General features: G+C 36.7%; 1 long non-coding RNA gene and 1 pseudogene across 1 annotated transcript; one reads left to right on the plus strand and one right to left on the minus strand.

Annotated features, from left to right (window-relative positions):
- Window positions 1-324: 324 nt before the first annotated feature.
- Window positions 325-2,518, minus strand: LOC145819784 (uncharacterized). Its single transcript, XR_014360558.1, has 3 exons — window positions 2,288-2,518; window positions 946-997; window positions 325-486 (listed from the first exon to the last, which is right to left on the minus strand). It is a non-coding gene; the product is annotated as an uncharacterized LOC145819784 (long non-coding RNA).
- Window positions 2,519-4,546: 2,028 nt separating this feature from the next.
- LOC114274350 (expansin-B15-like) lies at window positions 4,547-7,331 on the plus strand (annotated as a pseudogene).
- Window positions 7,332-10,229: the final 2,898 nt, after the last annotated feature.

The following is a 10,229-nucleotide window of genomic DNA, read 5'->3' on the forward strand; positions in this document are numbered from 1 at the left end:
CTAAGTTTTCATTCACAAGTCACTTCCATCTAGCATAACAATTTGAAACATAACTATTTGTTATCCATGCGCAGCTATCAACAAATAAAACTACTAATATTTGTTATCGATACACATTCATCCAAAAATAATTTAATCCGCCCAAAAATGCTTATACTGCCAAGTAGTCTTGTACAATTTAGCTTCGTGAACTTGTTAAGAAATATGTTGGGGAGGGTGCTCGTCTGGTTCGTGAACTTTTGATCCACTTTTTCCAACTTTTGATCCACTTTTCAATGATGGCCCCATCGATATTGTTTTAGCCACTACAAATGTTTCTGGGAACAAAGAAAAATTATGTCACTATGAAACAGCACTACCGAACAAAGATAATAAAACCTCAACAAACTTCACTACAACATACCTTGAAAAGCCCCAGAAGTGCTTCAGTCGTTCAAGAACAATAGCTAAGGCAGGTCCTTGAATATCTTTCAAATTCTTGGTCACCTAGTCATGTAACAAGACAATAAACTTAGGAGTTCTGCTAGATTTATCAAATGATTTTAACCAGCCAATATAATGACAGCCAACCTTGGAGGCTTTTGATAGATATCTAAACTTAAAACCTATGTCCCAACATAATGACAGTATACTGACAACCAGTATAATGACAGTATAACCACATTTGATAGATATCTCAACTTAAAACCTATGTCCCAACATTAAAAGAATGCAAATCAATAGTAAAACCATGGATGATGAGAATGATCAGTGGATGTGCATAATCATGAACATCCGCCAAAATGTCACAAAAACTATCAGAATCTGAATAAGATAGCTTAGCTCATTCACTCCTAAACCAGCCTTGGAGGCATTTCCTAGCTACTGGAAAAAGAACTAATATATGTTCAACACACAGGAAAGAGAAGACAGAAGATAGTCGAAGTCTTTTAAGTCGGTGTTTACCTGTTCTTCACGTCAGATGTTGTCATATGAAAGTCCTTAAGTCGATGTTTACCTGTATGTAAGTCAAATGTAGTCACATGTTGGAAGGGAAACTTCCCATAATATGAACACTCTTTTCAATCACGAAATCACTAAAAGGAGGAGGTTTAGTAGTATAAATGTTGCAGAAGATACAACCTACTCTTGGACTTAAAATTATGCACGTCATGTGCTCGATCTAGCAATTTTTGACAATTGTTTTGATGAACTGTCACTAAACTAAAAAAGAAGGAAGAGAAATAACTCAAAAACTTCCATTTCTGGGGCGGAAAAGACTCAACAGAGACATGCATGTAATAAACATCAACTGCCCAGAGAACATATATATGCCTGTGAATCACAATCCATGCAACTATGGTTCTGCTTGGTGCAATTATTATTGTGACACCACTTAGACGACAATCCTCTAACCAAATGACTCAATTTAGAAAATTTCTGAACCAAAAATAAAATTGCTTAAATAGTACGTTACTGAACTAAGTGCTTGCTTTTTTCAGTGGGATAGTGACAAGGAATAAAAAATTCAACATTTTCGCTCAATAAGTTAAAAATGGTTTATCCCAAGATGTTTAAAGGGCATGAAGGCAGACTTGACAAACCACCTTTTTCCTTGCAAGATCAAATTTGATCTCTGTTTTCTCCTTTTGGGTTTAAGCATAGCATAAATTGAGTTTTCAATTTGTTTGTGTAATGTCTGTCGGGTTGGAGTTTGGGATAAGAAAAGACTTTGGTATTTAGCACCAAAAACAATTTTTTGTCGTTCACAGAGGAGAGATGAATCTCCAACAAGGAATTTTATTTTTCTATATTCAAAAAAAAAAGCCTCTTATTTTTGAGTTGAGAAATTTATTATCATCAATGCCGTTGTTAAAAAAGATTAATCTTTCTTGGAATTCTCCTGTTAACAAACCATAGTTCTGTTTTTCCTCCATTCTGCATCACTTGAAGAAGATTAATCTTTCTTGGAATTCTTCAGTTATCAAACAATAGTTATGTTTTCCTCCATTCTACATATCTTGCCCATACTTCTCCATTTGTTATCTTCTCTTTCTTAATAAAATTTTATCAATCATCAAAAAGAAATCAAGTTCATTTTTAAGTTGTTCCCAGCAATTATTCACGACATTTTTCGGAACCATCCTAATAGATTTTCAAAGAAACTCCCTATTTTCTTCATGCTAACTATCATGATCACTACCCAAGCCTTCACCCAGCTAAATAAACTAACCTTGGGAGCGAGTTAACATCAACAAGAAAATGAAGCAACAGTTATTAATAAATTATTCTCATTCAAAAGAGATACCTTTAATGTCCTCAACTGCATCATGTGACCAAGAATACTCATTAGCCGATTAACCAGCTCCTTCGATATTTTTCCATGGCTTGCCTGCTGCAATCACCAGACAATATATATGAATTAATTCTATCAGATTATTTTTTCAACCACATTAAGTTTTGCTCATTTCCTTTGTGATTTTTCTTTTAAAATTCTTTCTTTTAGAGTAATTTGATTTCAAAACCAATGAACTTATTTATAAATAGTAGAATAAGTTGAAGAGAATATGCAAATCCCCAAGCTAATTTCTAAATCAATAGACGAACTTACTAAACAAATTGATGTAATCTGAAAAATGAAATTTTTGAATCCAATAGCCCTTTTTTCATTTCTTCTACTGAAATTGCTATTGAAAATTAATGGCTAATTCATTCCAATAGCCATTCATTTTTTTTTTCTTAAAATTAGCTTGAAAATGAAAATTTTGAATCCAATAGTGTAAGGCCCCCGTGTCCCACATCGGGAATGTAGGGCGAATTCCTGGGCTATAAAAGTAAAAACCTAGACCCTTATATAGCATCGAGGCCTTTTCCCAAGTGGTGAAATCCCTATTAGAACTCCCCAGTTAAGCGTGCTTGGGCTGGAGTAGTTCTAGGATGGGTGACCCACTGGGAAGAACAAATCTGTGCGGGCGTGACCCAAAGCGAACAATATCGATGACGTGTAAAGGGTTGGGGCGTTACAAGTGGTATCAGAGCCGACTCTCCGGAGTACCGAGTGTGGGCCCCTGGCGTCTCTCGGTGCATGTGGGCGGGCTTGCGAGCTGGCAGGTTACTGCACGGGGACGTGCAGCCTTATAGGGGGTGGATTGTAAGGCCCCGGTGTCCCACATCGGGAATGGAGGGGGAGTTCCTGGGCTATAAAAGTAAAAACCTAGACCCTTATATAGCATTGAGGCCTTTTCCCAAGTGGTGAAATCCCTATTAGAACTCCCCAGTTAAGCGTGCTTAGGCTGGAGTAGTTCTAGGATAGGTGACCCACTGGGAAGAACAAATCCGTGCGGGCGTGACCCAAAGCGGACAATATTGATGACGTGTAAAGGGTTGGGGCGTTACAAATAGCAATTCCAAGGTTCATTTTTTTTTTTGGGAGTAATACTGTACAAACAAATTTAAAAACAAACTGATATAAGTAATGAGTTGTTCCTATTATGTATTTAACTTCAATAGATCCTATTTCAAGTTTCAAATCTTCACTTTTGTAAGAAAATTCTGTTTGTATATCATCTTCTCATAAACCAAACAGACAACTGTATACAGACTAACCTGATCACTCCAAAATGCTCGATCGCACAAACTGGAACCCAAGCCATCGATCAAACTATCTCGACCCCTCGAATTTGACCAGATTGATCAGGTTTGATCCGCAGAGAGAGTGATTTGGTGAGAGAAAGAACAAGCACAGCGAGAAGAATGCCGAGGAGATCAGCAACAGCGTCTTTGGCGGAGGCTCCGGCCGACTTGAAGAAGCCAAGCTCGTCGGCGACCTCTTTGGCAGTGCCGGCGGAGAGGGAGACGATGGATCCGAACCAGATGGTCCGACGGCGGAGGAAGGAATAGTGAGTTAGGGAAGCGAGGAGAGAGAAATAATGGTGATGGAGAAGCAGAAGAGAATGTGTTGTAGCTTATTTGGGGACCAACCACTCATCCCCATTCTCCATTAGAGAGAGAGAGAGAGAGAGAGAAAGAGAGAGAGAGAGCTGGAACGGGCAGGGGTTTAGGGTTTATAAATGGCAACACTTAGAAATGGCGACCAAATTTTTAGGGAAAGTGGGTACAAAACGACGTCGTTTTATAAATGGCGACCAAATTTTTTTTTGTCGCAAAAAATTTTCATTTCCCCCTCTATGTTTCAAATTTCCCTCCAAAACTTTTCGCGACCAAATGACCAGATTAGTCGTAGAAAAGGTACCATCGCCGACAAACTTTTTTAGTCGCCAATCTCAATCAACGGCGACTAAAATATTAGTCGCTAAAAATACAATTTTGGCGACTAACTTTTTTTGGTCGCCAAAATGTAACCTTCCGCGACCAAATTTGAAGTTGGTCGCCAAAACATACCAATTTCTACGACTAACTCATTTTTGGTCGCCAAAATGTGACCTTCTGCGACCAACTCATTTTGGTCGCCAAAAATAACGATCATTCGCGACTAATTAATATTTTGGTCGACAAATGTCATTTTTTTGCGACCAAAATTTTTTTGGTCGGCAAAAGTGATCGACAAATGTGTAAGTTCTTGTAGTGGTTTGACACTCATATTTGGAATGTAGGGGGTGCTTGTGGATACACCGATGTTCTTGGAAACGCTCCATTCTATAAAATGGTATCAGCTGGAGGCGATGCTCTATTCGAATCAGGCATAGGATGTGGTACATGTTATCAGGTGGCACAACTTTTCTTTAATGCATTTTATTTCTATTATTAGTAGGGTAAGTCTATCAGTACAGAAATCAAATACAAAATATGATATAGGTCTTTTATAACGAAAGGGCCTACATATGTGTGGAACCTACAAGTGGGATCCACTCTTGTGAGAGAGTTGTGTCCCATTTTGTATTTGGTTTTTATATTCCTAATATTACTCTTATTAATATGTGAACAATTTCTCTCTAATCCACTGTTGAGATCTACTATATGTCTCATTTCAACTATTTGAACCGTTTATCTTGTAATATTTTTCATGTAACTCATTCAAGATAAATTACAAATACATATCCCAAAATTTATTTAAAATATAGATTGTCCCTTATAATTCTAAAAATTACATATCGGCTCATCAAATTTCTAAATTGCATAACAAATAACCTTATAATTTTAATAAATTATTAAATCAATCAATTTTTAATGATTTCAGAAATATTTTTCAATTAACAATTCTAGTAATTTCATTGTTATATAAAAGTTAGAAAATTAATCAGCTTATTTGGTTTAGATTTTTAGGATTCACTTTTTAGAAAATTGAATTTTTTTTATTTTCGTGTTTTTTTTTTTCTTTTTACTGATTTTATTTTTAATATTTTAAGCATTTTTTTAAAAATTTTTAGATGTACCTAACATAAATACACTTAAAAAGTATAATATTTCTGAAAAAAAAATCTTTAGACGATTCACTAAATACCAAAAATAAAAAATATGAAAATTCAATACATTTTTTTCGTACTCTTGTGTATTTATTGATTTTTTTAAAATATTTTTTTTAAAATATTTTACTTTTTAAATACATCTAAGTAAAATACATCTGAAAAAGTTTTAAAAAAAATATTTAAAATTTTAAAAATATTCACTAAAAACAAAAAACACACGAATAACAAAAAATTCAATCTTTAGAAAATTGAAACCAAACACATTGAATGGTTTTTATTTTGTTAAATAAAAAATTCTGACAATGGGCATTTATGATTTTTAGAATCTTAGAGAGCAATTAGTGTTTTGAGTAAATTTCAAGAATTGTATTTCTAATTTACCCTAATGGACAATGCTCAAAATTATACTTGTCATCTATTTTTCTAAAAATAAATATGATAAAATCATATTGTTATGAATATCAAATGAATTTAAGTTTTTCCACCAATGATCAACACACAAAACAAAACAAAATACACAATTCAAATTGTTGCAATAGAACCCGTAGTAGCTCCATAGACGTCAACATCAGCACCCTCTAGTAAAACAATGGATCAAGGACAATCCTTCCCCGTTAATATTGTTGAAAAATAGCGTTTTCATTGTTTTCATACATTAAGGCCTAGTTTGGATACTCCCAAAAAAGTGCACTTATTTCATCTTTTTATCTTTTTTGGGTCACATCAATCAACATCTCCTCTCTACTTTTTCTACACATAATACAAAAAAAATCAAAAAGTGCACTTATTTAGTCTTCCCAAACTAGGCCTAATAATTGATGCTATCTAATAAGCATATGGTTTTGAAAACATATATATAGGTGAAATGTACATCAAATCCAGCATGCTCAAGGTATCCAGTAACGGTAACTATAAGTGATTTGTGCCCTGGTAGTTGCGGCGCATATCAATTTGATCTAAGTGGGGCTGCTTTTGGAGCAATGGCTATTCGTGGTCGAGAAGATGAATTGCGCAATGTTGGCAAAGTGTAGATTCAGTATCAAAGGTTATAATATATTTATACTAGTGGGTGTGTACCCACTTGATAAATGTGTTATTAAATTTGTAAATTATAAATTTTAATTTTGATTTATATATATATTATGCTGCTCAAGTAATAGGAGTTTTGTTTTTTTACCGAAGCGAAGGTCTTGGGTTCAAATTATAGTCTCTTCACTATATAATTTTGTTTTAAATAAAGAAATAAAAAAAATCATCCATTTGACACAAGTAGAGATAAGGTCTTTTATATTGTTTTAAAATAAAGAAATAAGAAAAAAAAAACATATAAACAAATAAGAAAATCATCCACTTGGCATAAGAAGAGTGGTGGCTTTTTAAATGGAGAAATAAGAAAAGGGAGAGAATTGTTGTTGGGCCTTTGTATGCCCACCACAGAATTTGTATTAATGATCTGAACCTTTTTATGTAGGACTTATCAAGTATTTCACCTCTGAAAAAAACAAGAAGAGAAGTCCTTTTATTATTATTATTATTATCATTATTATTATTAAGTTTGGTCCAATTTTAATAATACTTGATTATGGAATGACCATATATAAATATTGCAGGGTTCCATGTCACTACACTGGTTTTAACTTGGCATTTAGGGTAGATAGTGGATCAAACCCTTTCTATTTTGCTACAGCAATTGAGTATGAAAATGGAGATGGTGATCTCTCCAGAGTTGAACTCCAAAACGGTGCCTCAGGCAGCTGGCTTCCAATGCAACAGTCATTTGGTGCTGTTTGGAAACTCAACGCCGCCGTGCCCGGTCCCCTCTCTTTCCGCATTACGTCATCTTCCGGCAAGACTGTGGTGGCTACCAATGTTATTCCGGTGGGATGGAAGCCTGGTCAGATATACTATTCAGGTGTAAATTTTTGATGATATAGATTTCAAGAATATCTATATTTATTAGGGTTTATTAAGCTCTCTTTGGGAAATCCAAGAATAAAAAACTCACTTTTGACTGTTTTAAGTTAAAAATATTTTGATTGTTTGGTTTCAAATTGTTTGACAATTAGGCTTTGGAATTGTTTTGTGCATTTGGTTGAGTAAAATATTTAAAATTTGAATCGATGGAGTAATATTTGTAATTGGAGCAATAAGCTAACAAACCTCCTAGACCACTTGGTGCAGTGAGGCCTTGAGTTGGTTGGAGTTGATAAAACGATGATCAATCATGTAGTTGTAATTTAACTAACTCACTCGTTAACTACATACCTATAAAAAAAATAATAAAAATAATGAAGGGTGGCGCTAATAGTCCTTATCTTTTCTCTAAGGATTCCTGTTTATTGATATTTAAATATTTTTTTTAATGATAATTATAATTTCAATTAAAATTATTATAATGGATACTGTACGGGGAGGAAATAATTCTCCTCGTATAATCCTGTTGACCAAGTCCACGCTCCTCCGTACGACGTCGCTTTGTCACCTGAAAACACAAACGTGAGCTAGCCGGCGGGTGTGTGCCGGAAACCTCTCCGATGCCTAAGTCAGTAAGCTTGACAAACAGACAAAGATTTATGCTCTCAAAAAGATTGTGTTCAATTACCTCCTCCAAGATGATGCTTGTGGGCTTTTATAAGTTTCATATGGCACAATCCTAGTAGGACTTGTATTTCTCCATACAGAGTCCTCCTAGGATTCAATCTCTTAAGGATAATGCTTATCCTTTTACACCCTCCCCCACTGCTTAAACCAAGTGGGATGGTTTTCTTTACGGCCGAACTTCCTTTTGACCGAAGTAAACTTGGCTATACCGAGCCACAGAAGGCCGAACTATCCTTAGTTCGGTCTTTTCCTCCAACTTGTTACTTCGGCTGCCCTGTTCGACCTTGATGCGCTTAGATCAAACTTCCAAGTAACAAGTTCGGACCGACCTAACCAATATAAGTCACGACCGGACTAATTCCGACACCGGCCTTCTTAGAACATACTGCGACCGGACTAACTCTGAGACCGGCCTAACTGTGAATTGCCTCCAGACCGGAGTAATTTTACTCTTCCTCGGGCTGAAGTAACGATCTCTTCTTGAACCGGAGTAATTCCGTCTCCTTGGGCCGAAGTAGCTTTGTCTTCCCAAGGCCGGAGTAATTTTGCCCTTCTGGGCCGGAGTATTCTGTATGGCCTTTTTACCTAGTCCACTGCGTTTTGGGCTTCAAAGCTCAACTTGCAGCTCGGCCCAATCTTTCCCAAAAATTACCCTCTCAATTGCCCCTTAATTCCATCTGCATAGCATGATTGGGATTACCAGTCCACTGGCCGAGCTAGTGTCGTTTTAAGCTTCTCCAGCCGAGCTAAAAAATACTTTAGCCTCTCCAGCCGAGCTAAAAACTCTCGAATTTTAAGCCGAGCTAACTTTACTCCTGGCCATGTTTTGTCCGGTCAAAAACGTCTCTTCAATCATAAGGTCTGTAACGCTTCCCATTCTTATGACACGTGGCATGTTTTGGTTGGCTAAGGACGGCTGTCACGCCGTCTTCGTGCTCCGTGATTTTGAAACAGTTCCCGCTTCTTCCTTTCCTTTTCCCTCTCTCATATTTCACAAAACATCCTTTCCTTTCTGAAACCTTCACCTGTATTCACATTCCCTATCTTCTCTCTCTGTCTTCATTTCTTTGCTTCCAAATCCGTGCTTTTCGTTGCTGCTACTGTTCCACCTTTAGCTTCTTCTACTCTAATCTGGTGAGTAAGCCTACCCTTTCTTGCTTTTTTGGTTGTTCTTCCATCTGTTTTTGTTTTGTATGCTTTTTGTGAACATTTTTCTCCTTCTATCTGCTTGGCTTTTGTACTTTTTTATGAAGAAACCAGTAGAACTCTATGTATGTATGAACTATTTCGTAGAAAAATAGTCTTAGATCCAAAATCACCTAGCAACCGGACTAGGAAACTGTTTGTGTTATGTATGTGGATAGATTCAGAACGTAACCGAACTAGAACTTGTAGGAATATCAGTAGTTTCTTCTGACCCACTCTAGCCAAGATAAGTTCACCGAACAAGCTTGCTCATACCGAACTAGGTACTTCGGTCTATAACCGAGCTAAGATTTTAGGGCTAAGCCGGCTTTCTTAGTCCTCAAACCGAACTCAGAAAGCCGCCCCTAAGAGCTCAACCGAAGTAATTATACTGTAATCGTTTTAGGCCTTGGGACTAAACCAGCTTTCTTAGTTTTTTAGACCGAACTCAGAAAAGCTGCCCCTAGACGTTAAACCGGTCTAAACTGCTCAAAACCGAGCTAAGAAACCTTCTGATGAGCCAAGGTAGAACCAGCCAACTAAGCCGAAGTAGGATTTGTATATCTTGCTTATAATTTGTAGCGCGGTCCAACGATCTGTGCTTAACCCCCTTGCTTTCTACTTTGCAGACTTAGGTTGCCCAGGCACTCCTGCGTGTGCTAAACCGAGCTACTGAGCCAAAATTTTGTACCGAAATAACTTATCCGTAATTTATACAACAAATGGGTAAGTATAGATATTTAGTCGAAACCCCTGGTGGCATGGCCGAATTCAGGCAGGACTACCAGATTCCTGATGATGTCCAACTGGAGTTGGCCAAGAAAGATGCTACTCCCTGGGACAATGAAGGCTTCGTCCCTTTCACCCTTCAATCCATAATAGAGACCGGACTACGGTTTCCTGTCCAGCCGTTAATTTGCGAATTTCTTAGACAGACTAGGTTATGTCCCACCCAACTATCCACCAACACATATCGTATTATAATGGGGATAGCCGCATTAAACCATCAAACCGGACTAAATCTTGGCCTAGCCGAAA

This window comes from Camellia sinensis, chromosome 2 (genome assembly GCF_055761805.1).
Source record: "Camellia sinensis isolate YWXY chromosome 2, ASM5576180v1, whole genome shotgun sequence".
Classification (NCBI taxonomy): domain Eukaryota; kingdom Viridiplantae; phylum Streptophyta; class Magnoliopsida; order Ericales; family Theaceae; genus Camellia; species Camellia sinensis.